The following is a 12,668-nucleotide window of genomic DNA, read 5'->3' as shown; positions in this document are numbered from 1 at the left end:
GCCCTTATCACAAATTTCCTCAGCACTGCAGCTTACATAAGAGCAAGGCAAGCGGCAAGGAGAAAGGAAGTTTTCAGAATTACAACAGGATTTCAGAGACTACTTTAAATCCTCTTCCCACACATTTTCAGGAGCCCCTTTTGCTCACAATACTAATTCTCTGTACCTTCCAAAGAGGAATTTCCTTCTGTGAAATCCATTTGAGATTCTAACTCACAGGAAAAGCATACTAGCCATGGATGCTACAAGCATTCTGGTATTTCCCCATCTGGCTTATTTCTATCTTCATTATCTGTTCTACAGAGATTGTTTTCCGCTGCAAACACCTATCCCCCTACAATGGAAAGACTGGCACATTCATATATGCTAGCAGGCTGGAAAGAGGTTGCTTTGTCACAACACAAGAATTCACAGTGCCCCTCAATGTAATTCATCCAAGAGTTGTAGTGCTTCAATAACAAATGGGAGGGGCAGAAGAAACAGAGGCAGCACCAGCTTCTTATCAGAAAAAATCCTACTGCAACTAGCAGAAAAATTAGCACTTTGCATTCACACAAGCACTTTTGACTGCTTGAGTGTATCCATGGTAACACCCATCTTCCAGAAATTCCAGTATGCAAGTACACCCTCCTTTTGCATTCTACCCAAAAGATGGACAGAACTGAGAGCACTGAGAACTGAGAACATATCTTTTCCATTAGTCTGGTTCTACTTCAGCTGCAGAGTACATCACAAGAAAAAAAAGCTATTCCCATATCTACCCTTTAAACCAAAGTCCTCCAAAACATGCCGCTGTAATTTCTGGATTACTCTACTCTTTGACAACATTATTCACTGCCCTCCAACACAAAGACAAGCCCTGCAGGATTCTGAGTAGTTTGAATGCATTGTTGAGTACCATTTACTACATCTGCCTGGTAAATAAACGTTTGATTGCATATTTAAAAAAAAAAGAAAAGTGAAAACATATGCAAATATATCAATAGCATTTTAAAATTCTTGGTAAGAATAAGGTGTATAACAGTTCCCCAGGAAAACTGACACAATTAGTAACTTTTCTAATCCCAATTTAATCAAAGGCTTCTTAAAAGAAAGATTTTTAGTATATTTGTGAACTTGGAAAAGAAAATTACATTGGAATTTCAGATTTCTCTATAATAAAGTTAAGCCTCCTGATAACTTGCTATTCTTAGATAATAGGCATGATTTCTTTTAGCAGCTTATCAGCATACAAGAATCTGTATTCCCTAGAATAAAAACCAATATCCTAAACAATAGCCTGTGATGATTATGATAAAGATATTTAAATTGCTGAATGAACAGAACTGGGGTGGTGTTTCACTGAAACAGAGCAGTGTATTTCACGATAATGTCATTACAACTGTCAGTAATTGAAAAACAAGAAAGTGAAACGATTTCTGCTTCTGAAGCAACTGACCTCTATGCTGTCTTTTGTTCTCCTAAAACAACAAGACCATTGTCCTAAAGCCAGCGTTTTAGGCCCAGCTCCTTCCTAACAACTGTTAGGCTTCACTATCTGGCATTCACTGGCAAAAGCCTGCGTAGAGTCACACAAGCTTCTACCTCTCTTATTTGCTTCATCATATCAAAATTCCCTTTAAAATAGAGAGTAGACTGATTTAGGCTTAAAGCCAACAAACAAACGAAAAACCAACCTCCAAAATCAACCCGCAGTGGATAAGGAACTGCTTGATTTCCTGACTTCATTTTTTGTACTGTTCTTTGTAATTCAAATTCAGCTACAGTGTCAGAAAATGGCAGACACGTCTTTGGGAAAAAACTACATGCAAGATGTGACTATTTTTAATCAATTAAACACTTCCAGTGCTACCTTTGGAAAGACTGGGGCAACATTGTACCTGAACCAGGTAAAACCAGGGGAAATCTCCTCTTGATTCTATTTCAGCACCTTTGAAATGTTGCTTTTCCTGGTGAAAACAGACGGAGTTAATTGCTGGGTTTTTTTTAGTTATTACATGAGAAAAAAAGCCAAATTACCCTCAGAATGACTCTTGAATGTGTGCAGAAAGTTAGTACAAGCTCTCTGCAGAATACAAATGTAACCTGCCAACATATGAATATGTTGGCATATGAATCTTTATATTTAATTTATATGCCTGAAATTTGGAAGAAATTTTTCTTGGGAGGACTTTTGTTCAAGAGAAGAAATCAGAGTTCTGCTATTTACTGCAAATGCCATCCATTTTACAACACTTTTTCTTCTAGCTCTATGGTCTGACTGCTGCTACAATTAAGTCTAAAGAAGCTTTCCTTTCATAGTACTCAGTCTTACAACATGTACAGAAACTCAAAATATTCAAGGTTTGATGATTTTTCTATTTAAATTAGCAAAATAAAATAGATAAAAGCATCTTCTGCTTGGGAAAAAAAAAAAAAAGAAAGAAATCTTAGTAAAGAGACTGAAGCAGCTGTAAAATTGTACCTCACCCTCTTCGTGTGTCACCTTGGTACAGACTTGTACAAAAAGATACTAACAGGAGAATACGATTATATCAGCATGGGCAAATACACAGTAAAATGGCTTATTAGTATCTTACCTGGAAAGTCACAGCATCTGCATCTCTTATTAGCAAAGTACTAATTAATTTCCCTTTCTTCAGATCTTTATTAAAACTCTAAGTATCACCATTGTGCCCAGAATACTGGGTGGAAAATGCTCTGATATCTGAAGAGTCAAGGCTGAAACTTGAGAATGCTTTTGTCTTCCAAAGTTGCATTAAAAGTAAGCATAATATAGAAAAGGAAGTTAAGAGAACATGAAAGGAAATACAAAAGAAGAATTTAGAAGACTTAGAAATGTATTTTAATTGCAGAGACTGTAGATAAGGGTAAATTTGACAATTAATTCAGAGTAGACTCAAAAGATTCAGCCAGACTATGAATCCTGACAGGTTTCCAGATAGCTCAGGCTTACTCTGCAGAAGGTAGTGAATATTTCATGGTGTTTATTTTGAATATTTTTACTTAGAGTCAGGTCTTTCTGGTTAATAAAAACCAATAGTAAGTTAGAAAAAAGAATGTGTATTCACAAATACTGATGAGAAGCCAGACTGAAAGTTCTATTAAATTGCCAGTCCCATTAATTGCAATTAGCCGTCAGTCAGCCTCAGACCTGCTAACAGGATACCTTCAGTCACCTCCTGGTACACGGAAGCACGTAAGGGAAAAGTAAGTTCTCAACAGAATACATTCAGTGGGGTTTCTTCCCAGCAGCACAGCTATGGCAAACCAACCACAGCGGCTCCAAACATCACCGAAAGTGAGCGGTGGGATATATTGACATCAGGACCAGCTGCTAAACTAGCCAATAGCCCTGTGATGTTAAACTACAGTAAAGTCCTTTTTTTTTTTTTGGGGGGTGGGGTGGGGTGGGAAAGGAAGTGAGGAAGGTGGGGTAGGTTGGAAATCAAAAACAATGTAAGTTTTTCCTCAAATAAGTGAAAAAAAAAATCCACAATTCTGCAGCAATTTCTTTACAAGTGCAGGTTAAGTCAACAGATCTACATAGCAAAGTCAACCGTAACCTTGTCAGGTCAGAAAAATCAAACTGAAGAACCGTATCAATCATTTGCTACCAACTGATCCCTAAATAAGAATTTTACAGAAAAAAAATGAATAATCAAGATAAAAGCTAAATGTCACAGTGGCAAACAGTCACTGCCAAAGTGCCCCTCTGTGATTTACAGAGCTGAGATCTATTCCACTTTAATTCTAGGCTTTAAGACTATTTATACTTCGAAACTCTTCCCCATGATACATAACTATTTCTTTCTAAAATACAAAAGACTGACCACAGGAAAAGGCAGGATATTGAAGGTGTGATGGTGCCTCACTTTAGCGTATCTTAGGGATAAGAAAGCCTTTATTTTGGAGTCAAGAAGGAATTTCTTCCCCACCAAAGACTGGTAGTGTTTTCTTGTTTTCCTGAGAGGAAAACTGCATGGGAGCAGTAGGGTTTTTTCATAGCTTTAAAGCCATTCACCATGACACAGCATGAAATACCAACTTTGGAACTCTAAATATTTCCAATAAACACTTGCTATACCATTTACATTCCAAAATTAAAAATTCAAATTAAAACCAGCAAAAACTACAGCATTCCACATCCTGGTTTGAAAGATAAAAAGATGAAATGAGATTAAAAAGTTTATGCCCTCTATCCTAAAGACACATAGATCATATTTTATCATCCCTGAAGGGATTACAAATAGTGCATTCGTACAGCTATTTTCTTCTCTACTGAAACCTTTCTGAAATAATATCACACACAGACATTTGCCTTGCTGTGGGTGGTGAAATTTCATTCATATTCTCCTGTAAACAACTTAAAAGCAAATTACCAGTACATTTCCTTCCCACAAAATCTCCTTAGCAACCCCTGCAAAATGTCATTGTATTTCAGAGGTACAGCCGTATTGAGATTTGCAAAGCCTCCAAAAGAAAAATACAATCTCTGGTTAAAAAAAAAAAAAAAAAAGGCTTTTTGTTCTGTGACATAGTCTCTTATAATCCCTAAAAGATGGATCGATGTTGTGAGCAGCAACTGACTAATGTAAAGAAGCAAACATTCCCATTCAGAGCAAAAATTTCTGTCTGAGACACAGTGCCATTACTGGACACCTCGACTAACATGGTTCTGAAGCTGGCCAATTTAGTGATGGTCAAATTATCATCAGAATGAATGTTTCTGTTTTAAATCCTGAGATGATTCTGGTCAAAGATCTTACAAAAGATTAGCATTCTTTGCTTCAGAGGAACTGAGTCTGAACTGGACCCAAACCAATGTCATTCTGAATTTCTTGTGGATTGGGAATGTTGAAAAAATTCAGCAGAAACAACATAACATGTCTGTATTTGCTTCCTGGATTCTCAGCAAGATCTATGCTTTCCCTAATTTCCTGTAGCTAATATATCCCAGTCTCTCTTTTCTCCTTCTTACCCACTGCTCACTCCAGTACCAACTTGCCACAGGTCACATCTGCTTTTTTGCCCCTCAGCATAGTGAAGTACAAAAACGACATGACACTTCCATCAAAATACTACCCTTGACATTTGTATATATATGTATGTATTTTGGTTTGTTTTGGTTTGATATTTTTTTTTTTTGTTGTTACTGTATACTTGAGGTATTCTTGGGTCTTCTGCTAGACCCCAAACTGGCTGCAGCTGATTTTGCCATTAAGTAGTCACAGATTTCCGGTACGTCACTGCACAGCTAGGGTTAACCAGTATCCGTATTAGCTGACGTAACAAAAATTTTGAAGCTATTTTACAGGGTATTCAAAGAACCAAAGTCCTATGGCATATTTAGCTACTTCCTTTCCTCACATTTTGAAGATCAACGCTACTTATAACTGTGATTTTCCTATACTACACATTCTCCAGGAATCTCATACACGAAGACCAACAGGGGCTTGCTCATTGTGAGCCACAGAGCCCAGATCCTCAAACAGCTCATTCTCAAGCTCATGCAACAGGGTTGCCTTACGTTTTTATCACCGCGTATATAAGCACTGTATTTCCACCAGAATATTCCAGCTTGGAATATTCAGCCAGCTGCCCCTAGCAACACATTATTTGAACACTAGCCACCATGTGTGTTCCGCTTGCCGTAAATATGAAGGTCTGTGTGGGGAAGAATGTTTTAGTCAGGAATCCAAAGCACAGCAGCATACAAGCTGCTGTGTAGAGTCCCCATCCCAACCAGACTCAGGTCAAACACTCTGACATACCACCTCATAACCAGACATTCCCAATCTATTTCAGGAGGAGTCTTATTGACAGGATTTTTAACTCGAGACTAAGGTAGATAATGCTTCTAGCTCTGAAAATCCTTTATCAATGAGGCAGATGTACTGCCAGAACATCCGTTGTTATGACAGAATGCAAAGAAATGAGGATTTCACACACCTTTGTGTGCACATATGTGAATTTTTAGGAATCTCACAAGTGCATTTATCTTGTATTTCCCTACCACATTCTCTAAACCAACTGTAGTTTTAGCTCTTTGATCACAATTTTCTCAGCTCCTCTGGATAAAGAAGACAAAATCTGAAGGCCAGGTCAAAAATGCCAAAGCCAAATTTATAATGAAACAATTAATTTCCAAACCTCTGAAAGCCCTGATTATTCTTTAAATATAGGTAATGGGAGATAAGCTAGTGTTTAATTTGTGTCTCAAATGGAATTTCAGGAATGCGCATTTATACATAACTAAAAAAAGCTGCAATAATTACACAAGCCCACGCTCTACCTGCAAACAACATTCATTTGCTGTAAGGTCACATACAAGATGCTTTGAGAAGACAAGGTAGGTCAGTCTAATAGATATGTTTCAATTACAGATCTAACTAAAAGCCTGTTTCTGCAAAGTTCTGAGCAGTACTTTGAAGTCAGAAGGATGAAAGGCTGTTCAGTGACTGCAAGCCTGAGGGCTCTGCAATAAATGAGCAAAATGACCAACTCCTTATTGGCCACAGCTGGCACTGGCTGTAGCATCCCCCACCTTTAAGCCAAAGGTCCACTGTCCACTCTCTCATTCTCAGGTATGCAATGCTGCTTAAAAGAAATTCTGACTCTGGATAATGACAGATGAGATCAAGGATGGTTAAACACGTTTAAGAAAGTAAGTTTCGAAAAAGCTATCTACAAGAACATGGAAAATTTGCTTGACAAAAAACCCCTGTCCATTACTACATTCACAAGGCTACAAGACATACAGTGGCATTTAGTAGCAGTACTATGATTCTGTTTCTACCAGCACAGGCCAACACAATCAGGCTAACAATTCCCACACACTTTTAACAAGCTAGACAACTGGGGTTTTAGTATCTTACCATCAAACTGGAATAACAGATCAGATTGTCCCTCCTGGTTTGGAAGCCTCAACAAGAAGATGAAATTTAAGTCACTCGAGATCACCAGTGCTCTGTAAATAACTTTATATAAGCATATATTTTGTTTACTCAACCACCAATTGCAAAAGTGAAAAATACAATTGATCTGAATGGCTGGTTAAGTAAAACACTAATACCAGTCTCACAGATGCATGGTGAGTGGTGCTTCCAGGTCTGCTTATAAAACACATGGGATTCCCTCCCTTAATCCACATGGCCACAGTGACATGATGGGCTTTCAAATATTCCCATGGTGAAAGTATACATAGCTCAATGCAAAGAGGCAAGTCTTCATGTTTGTCCAAGGAACAAGCAGGGTCTATCCACCAAGACACACAACCCCCAATGTTTCCCTGGACAGATCTGGTACTGCGTTTGCTGGTCCAGCCCACAGCTCATTTCAGTGCCACTGAGAATGGTTATTGTTTGGTTTCTGTAATGAGACAGAACTCTCTTTGAATAAGAACACATTTCTTGTGAGTCAAAACTACCAAAGGGTTTAAATTCCCTCCCCCATTATTTCCCCACCCCCCCACCCCTAAATTCTGGAATGCAGAAATACATCATAATTATACTGAAAGCAGCAGAGGGAACATGAGCAATGACGGAGTTGATCTCCCTTCTTCAGTATTCCTTTGCTTTTTGATCATGATCCAATGAATGACTGTTGCCATAAAAGACTCCCTTGTTATCGGCTTGCAATTAAAACCTTCACAGAAACATATTCAGATTGTACTCAGGCATTAAAACTTCATGAATAAAATCTTTGCTATGTACTTTAGAATCCATGCTTAAACATTCTGTAATTTCGTTCCTTTCCAAAGTTTTGGGAAGGGGATAATTTTATTCTAGTAATAATGATATAACAGATAATGATCCAGCACAGCTTTTACATCTTATTGTGGAAGGTCTACTGAAAACATGAAAAATTAGGCACTTAAGATGACTGTGAAAGAAAAAAAAAAGCACAGGTGTTACATTCATGGGATGGTTTTTAGTTGTGTTTTTTCATGTTTTCAAGCAATCATTAAGTTTCTCATTTACTATTCTCCTGCAGCATCTACAGCACAAACATCACAACACTGTGCTACCACATAGCAACTTTAAACCAAACCAAAACTCTCCAGAGCAAGAATTTAGCTTCCTCTTTACATCTTAGCTGTTTCTCCTCTGTTCAGTGCCTAATACTAGAGAATCACAAGAAGAGTACACAGCATAAATGATGATCAATTTGGTTGCCTTCGTGACTGCCAAATTCATGATAGTGCTTTCCTTTCCATTCTGCAACTGTGAGATACTTGAGCAAGCTACCAGCAGATAACAAACAGCATGTTGCAACAAGCTTTCCCTTTTCCTCAGCAGCCTAATGCAAGCCTGATCGCAGCCTCAGTCAGCTTCATGCCCAACCACGACTCTGTGAAAGGCCTTATTTATAAAAACTCCTTAAGAGATCCATCAAAGAGTTAGGACCTTATGGAGATGTTATTATGTCTCTGCAACCTAATCTACTGTATCTGGAGTCTGCTTTTTTTTTCATGTATTCCTTAAATTCATATATTTTTCCACGGTGGAAAACCACTCGGTAAACTAGACTGTAGAAGGGGATGTACATAATTTGTGGTGGGGTTGAGAGTACAGCTAGCTTTGGAACTGGTAAGAAAAGTACAGAGTGTAAATTTCTTGTGTTCACCCAAGAAAAAAAATTTCAAAAAATGTAAATAAATAGCTTCTTTAAGATCATCAAATATTGCACACTGAAGTAGAAGCAGTAAATGTGGTATGATATTGTAAATGCGACATGATTTCCAACAGAATTATAACTATGTCGTCATCTTTCAAGTCCTACAAGGTCTTTTTCATCATAACAATACTATTGCTAGTACAACGGACTGAAGAAATCAAAGCCTAGACTTCACACAGTAGCAGTAAGGCCATACGTAATAGATCTGAGCACTTTTAGTTGGCAGACAATGCACATTTTCATATTATCTTGTCTACATCAGCTTGTTGAAGCTGAGAGCAGAACACACAACCACCACTGTTAGTTGCTAACAACTAGCCTCTTTCCCAAACTGCTTATATTCACACTAAGCAGCACATGGTTCTCCAGGCATGTTCTGTTGCAGATGGAAGTGAACAATTCCTAATGAGGGATTTAGATGGATAGCCTCTCCATTCCATTTATTCTGAATTCTCACAGCAAATAAGAGTATTTCTTTTACGTAATGTTGCTCTCCCTGAAACGCTTCCAATATTTTCTTCAACTTCCACTGTAATTCACTGTAATAGCCTAATTTCACATATTTCTTTGTGAAGTACCTCAGAAGTTTAATGTAAAAAATGCAGAGAACAGCAAAAAAGCTAAATAGAAGGAAAAGTTGCACTAAACTGGCATATCCAGGGATGCAAGTTGGACTAAGTACTGCATGACATTACTCTACACCTTCCGTACTACCTGCAGCCATAACCTCTAGGAAAAAAGGCACAGCCATGCAGACACATGCACCTTATCATAAAAAGTCAGAATTTCTCACAGTAACTGGGATGAGTCTGGTATTTCCCATAGTTTCTACTTTCCGAAATAATTAGGAACCACAAGCAAGAAAGCTCAATCCTTCTACATTACTGTTTCTGGTCACGGGTTTATGTTAAACACTTTTTTTGCAGAAAGAACAGAGCTAATATTGTATTACAGAATTATTTTGAATGACTGATAAATACACACTCTTTGAGTTGGCCAATAAGCAAAATAAGCAAACATACAGATCAGGACCCAAAAGCCTTTCTTCAGTGAGGACTCCTTCCTAAAAGTTCTCTCTTTCTCCAGTACCATCTGGTTAACAAAAAGACTGTTACCTGGCAAACGCAGCAGCAGCCCTTCAAGTCTTAGTGAGGCTCTTCTCCGTGCTCTTGCTCCCAAGGCAGTTTTAATAATACAATTTAAAGCAAAAATATCTTTTTAACAGGACAGATGTAGCAATACTTGACTGCTTTCCTCTGTTTCAGATTCAGCACACAGTAACAATAGCTGAAGCCCAATGATGTTTTAGACAGAGTAACCACCTGCAGAAGGGCATGGGAAACAGCTATGGATGAAAACATCTTTACTGCTCAGGGTAAGGCTGCCTGCACAGACTCAATTATTTTGAGACACGAAAGATGGAGCCTGTGTTGTTACAGTCCCACTCATTTCCTTGGTCACAAGTCTTATATTTCATGGAAAGATGGATGTAAATTTCATAGTAGTGTCCCAAGTTCTCTTATCCTGAGGTACAAGAATGGCATCTATACATTGCATAACTCACACAAAATAATTGCATCACTCTTCTGTAATTGACAAGCACTTCAAGAATTGAGATTAATGGATAAAATATGAATATATTCCTGCAGAAAAGGAGTCACCCTGTTAGTCCGGCACAAAACCCAGGCATTTTAAGCTATTACTGAAATACCAATTTCCACAGTGCTGCAGGACAGTGTTATCTACTATTTTCCTCAGCAGAACAAAGCCAACAGAGGTAGTCACCACCAGAATTTTGACTACCTGAAGAGGAGTAATAGCCCTCAGACCTCATCTACTTTCTGTAACAACACAGTTACAAAACCAAATGCAGCTGTTGACACTGGGTGCTTCACCTCAGTTCTCAAGCAACACACAGCCTGAACCGAAGGTGCTTCTAGATGAGGCACTAGGCAGCCATGCTTGAGCTAGGCTCTTGTGGCTGCCTGCACCTGCACTCTCCACAATAAGCACAAAGCTGTGCACGCAGATAAACCAGACAAGCAGGGAACTAATCCGTGCTGAATGACCCCACCATTATCGCAGACTCCAAGTAACCCTCACCTGCACTGCCCTTCCCCTCAGCTCCTGCGCCGAACCTTCCAGAAGGGCAGCAGCGAGCACCAATCACCTGGAGCCGCGGGAAAACGGACCAATCACAACCCAGCATTCCCGTGTGCTCCCGCTCCCCGCCGTCCGTGTAGCTGCTCCGCTTGTGCAGTAGGGGTGTGAGTGGGGACGGTGCCTCTGTATTCACTTCCGAAATAAACCCCCAACCTTTGCACGGGCTTCTGAGTTAAAAATGCTACGAGAGAGCAAAAAGTACTCCTCAGGACTCACCTGTTTATATGTGTCTCTGAATCATGTGATACCCAATCAGAGCAAGCAAGCCCTGGCATGCATTGGACAAGCTACTGTGACAGCATAATCACAAATACCCACCTCAATAAAGGATATTAATTCATCTCAATGTCAATACACAATACTGTGTACATCTTGTAAAATAAACATACAAATACCAAGATAATTGTGTTTCACAACACAGCCATTAAAAAAATTGATTGGGTTTTCCTCTGCTGTTTAAAGCTTTCCTCCTCCAGACAGGAAAATATCTGACAGAACTGTGTTAATTACATGTACGTATTCTGATATACTTAACACAGGTAAGTAGCTAACTTTCATTAATTACACAGAAGTGATAACTTTTCCTCAAGCGCAGGAAGTCTGCTCAGAAAGGGGAGAGATTATCACAGCACCAATTTTGCTATTAAATTATGCCACAGCAACTTGTCAGGTCCATTTTCTTGTGTAAACACAAATACAGTCCAGCTGTTTTAAGTAACACACATACAACTTGAATGGGAACTGACTATGTATGAACTGTGGTATGCTGTGAAATTGGTATTTAATAAAGATTAAAGGGGCAGGTTACAATTTGTAGCTACTTTTTCTCTATGTAGAATTCTGCTTATATATTTGTTTGTGTGTAGCAAAGAGGATGGATAGACGATGGTGAAGCGTGCACCAGACTGAAAACTGCAGCCTGCCTTCCACAAAGATAAAGGTTACAAGAAAAATAAACTGCAGCATTTCATAGTGGTGGTGTATTAATGTATTCTGCTAATAAATACAAGGAAAACTAGAGCATGCACAATCTGGAAGTGATTAAGTACTCTTCAGAAAATATGCAATTTCCATTTTTTATTGGTTATGTCTTCTCACACTTTTTCTCATTAGATTACCACAGGATCATTAATTTTATTGCTGCTAGCTTATCTTAATTGCACTAAAACAAATGTTTCGGATATCACGAACCGTTGCAGTAACAACTTCCTCCAATCTCTGTTTCCTTAACCCGCTTACCCACAACGATGTTTCAGAGTTTGCTTTCCGCAGTTACTATGCTTGGACATCATTAGTGGCATCGTGCCTAAAGGCTATCACAACAACCTGCATTGTCAATTGAAGCACATTGTCTCCGATGCGAGATCTCAAAACAAAACACGGACATGCCTCAGCCTTTGATCAGTCTTGCCGAAAAGAGATCTGAAAGAAAACCTATTTACTGGGTACACAGATTGCATGGAGCATCAACGCATAGCTGTAAAATCAAGCAGTGGGCTATGTAATTGTAAATAACTTAGCTGTCATCTGCATTACTTCTAACAGTAATTGCCTGACCCAAAGATAAATACACATGACAGTGTTGCAAAAGCTGTGTTAACACATAGGATCAGGGCTTAAGGTAGTAGAACAAATAATAAAACAGATGCATGCATGTCCACAGAGTCAAGCCGTTAAACACTGTGCTCTTTTGGAAGCTGGGACCATAACTGTTTATATTTTTTCAGTGTTAAACAAATAAACATAACAGCAATACAAACTTAAACCTCAAGTTGCAGAGTTTTCACTTACACTTCATTTTAAGCCAATTTCAAGAGTCAAACTCC

General features: G+C 38.6%; 1 long non-coding RNA gene across 1 annotated transcript; it reads right to left on the bottom strand.

Annotated features, from left to right (window-relative positions):
* Window positions 1-6,966: 6,966 nt before the first annotated feature.
* Window positions 6,967-10,719, bottom strand: LOC133222060 (uncharacterized). Its single transcript, XR_009728168.1, has 3 exons — window positions 10,483-10,719; window positions 9,795-10,001; window positions 6,967-7,371 (listed from the first exon to the last, which is right to left on the bottom strand). It is a non-coding gene; the product is annotated as an uncharacterized LOC133222060 (long non-coding RNA).
* Between the last annotated feature and the right edge of the window lie 1,949 nt (window positions 10,720-12,668).

The sequence above is a fragment of the Neopsephotus bourkii genome, unplaced genomic scaffold (genome assembly GCF_033783945.1).
Source record: "Neopsephotus bourkii isolate Nb327-2 ecotype Australia unplaced genomic scaffold, CSIRO-AGI_Nbou_v1 NB_1574, whole genome shotgun sequence".
In the NCBI taxonomy this organism is placed as follows: Eukaryota; Metazoa; Chordata; class Aves; order Psittaciformes; family Psittacidae; genus Neopsephotus; species Neopsephotus bourkii.
This window is presented reverse-complemented; position numbering and strand designations above follow the sequence as displayed.